At 36.4% G+C, this 2,799-nt stretch overlaps 1 pseudogene; it reads left to right on the top strand.

Annotated features, from left to right (window-relative positions):
- Positions 1-1,091: 1,091 nt before the first annotated feature.
- On the top strand, positions 1,092-1,819 carry LOC109376910 (UPF0568 protein C14orf166 pseudogene; annotated as a pseudogene).
- Positions 1,820-2,799: the final 980 nt, after the last annotated feature.

Below are 2,799 nucleotides of genomic sequence, written 5' to 3'. Positions count from 1 at the left end.
GGGGGGAGGGGGGTTGTTACTTTGTGAGGGTGAAAAGGATAACTATTGCATTGTTCTGTACACCTGAAACTAACAATAAAAAAATTTAAAAAACAAACAAACACAGGTAAGAGGCCAAAATAAGGAGAAGAGAAAAAAAACAAAAACAAACATGTCCCTAATTTAAGGACTACATGAAATGGAGGCAAGCAATCTACCAGGTACAGAGTTCAACACACTAGTTGTAAGGATGTTCAATAAACTTAAGGGAAGGATAGATCAACTCAGTGAGAACTTCATCAAAGAGATAATAAACATTAAAAAAAAAAAGACGTAGAGACCATTTTAAAAAAAGTCAGTAATGAAGACTACAATAGCTAAAATGAAGAATACACTAGAAGGAATCAACAGATTAGATAAGCAGAGAATCAAATCAGCCATTTGGAAGACATGGTAGCAGAAAACACCCAAACAGGACAGCAAAAAAATAAATAAATTTTTTTTTAATGGGACAACATAAAGTGTATCAACATTCACATCATAGTGTACTAAAAAGGAAGAGAGAAAGCAAGGGATTTAAAACCTATTTGATGAAATAATGATTGAAAACTTCCCTAACCTAGCAAAGAAAATAGACACACAAGTCCAGGAAGTGCAGGGTCCCAAACAACATGAACCCAAAGAGGCCCACACCAAGACACATAAATACTTAAAATGCCAAAGGTTAAAGACAAACAGAGAATCTTAACAGCAGCAAGAGAAAAGCAGTTATTACCTACAAGGGAGTTCCCTTAAGATTGTCAGCTGACTTCTCCACAGAAACTTTGCAGGCCAGAAGGGATTGGCAGGAAATATTCAAAGTGATGAAAAACAAGGACCTAAAACCAAGATTACTCTACCCAGTAAGGCCATCATTTAAAATCAAAGGAGAGATAAAGAGCTTTCCAGACAAGAAGAAGCTAAAGGAGTTCATCATCACCAAACCAGTACGACAAGAAATGTTAGCCTGAACATTCGCCGCATCGCCTGGTGCCTGCACCTCCTCGCCTCTCCTCTCCAGGCTGAAGCCCAGGGGACCAGAGCGAGAAGTGGGGACTACATTTTGACGCAAGCTGATGGCCCTCGACTACCACACCCTACTGGCTTCAACTACAAAGATGAAACAGAATTTAGAAACTTTATTGTTTGGCTTGAAGACCAGAAAATCAGACACTACAAGATTGAAGACAGAGGTAATTTAAGAAACATCCACAGCAGTGACTGGCCCAAGTTCTTTGAAAAGTATTTCAGAGATGTTAATTGTCCTTTCAAGATTCAAGATTGACAAGAAACAATTGACTGGCTTCTTGGTTTAGCTGTTGGACTTGAATATGGAGATAATGCTGAAAATAAAAGGACTTGGTACCTAATAATACAAAAAATGCTGACAATGCAGCTAAAAATGCAGGGCCATTGATCAATTTGGAAATAATCTTGATTTTAAGGCTGGTGTAATAGCTTTGGCTAACCTTCAGATTCAGGGTCATGATGATTACCTGGTAATGCTTAAGGCAATTTGCATTTTGGTCCAGGAGTGCCTGACACAGGATGCAGTTGCTAAAGCAAATCAAACAAAAGAGGGCTTGCTTGTTGCTTTAAGACAAGCATATTCTTGGTTTTGACACAGGAGTGTTTCTTACAAAACAGATGCAACTTCTTAATGAAGCTGCTCAAATTCTGCAATTGCTGCATGTAGAAGAGCTCAGGGAGCCACAGACAAAAATTAATGAAGCCATAGTAGCTGTTCAGGCAATTATTGCCGATCCAGACAGACCACAGACAGGGGAAAGTTGGAAGATGAACATTTTAGGATTTCAGCTTCTCACCTACTTAGTACAACTGAGGACTATATATGCTCTGGCATGTGTTTGAAAATCAAATGTCACATTTTTGAGGGAAAAACCCCCAGAAAATTTACTATGTTCTAGAGATTTATCATCATTGCTTTTTCTTTAATAAAGACTGGCAAAGTGGGAACAAAATAAAAGGAAATGTTAAAGGGGCTTCTTTAAGAAGAAGGAAAAAAGAACATAAATATGAAAATAAAATGACAATAACTACATACCTGTCACAAATCACTTTAAATATAAGTGGCTTAAATGTTCCAATCAAAAGACACAGGGTGGACGAATGGATAAGAAAACAAGACCCATACATATGCTGTCTACAAGAGACCCATTTCAGATTGAAATATACACACAGATTAAAAGTAAAGGGTTGAAAAAAAGGTATTTCATGCAAATGCAAACAAAACAAAACAAAAAGCTGGGGTGTAGCAATACATATATCAGACAAAATAGGCTGTAAAACAAAGTCTATAACAAGAGACAAAGGATATTACATAATGACTAAGGGATCGATCCAACAAGAGGATATAACCTTCGTAAACATTTACGCACCTAATATAGGTGCACCTAAATTTATAAAGCAAATATCGACTAACATAAAGGGAATGATTGACAGTAATACAGTCATAGTAGGGGACTTTAACATCCCATTGACATCAATGGGTAATTCATACAGACAGAAAATTAACAAGGAAACAGTGGCCTTAAATGACATTATTAGACCAGATGGATTTAACTGATATTTTTTTAGAACATTTTGCCCCAAAGCAGAATATACATTATTTTCAAGTACACATGGAACATTTGACAAACAGACCATATGTTAGGACACAAAACATGTGTCCATAAATTTAATAAGACTGAAATCATATCAAGCATCTTCTCCAAATACAATGGTATGAAACTAGATATATATTACAGGAATAAAACTGAA

Source organism: Hipposideros armiger, unplaced genomic scaffold (genome assembly GCF_001890085.2).
Source record: "Hipposideros armiger isolate ML-2016 unplaced genomic scaffold, ASM189008v1 scaffold_1236, whole genome shotgun sequence".
Taxonomy (NCBI): Eukaryota; Metazoa; Chordata; class Mammalia; order Chiroptera; family Hipposideridae; genus Hipposideros; species Hipposideros armiger.
This window is presented reverse-complemented; position numbering and strand designations above follow the sequence as displayed.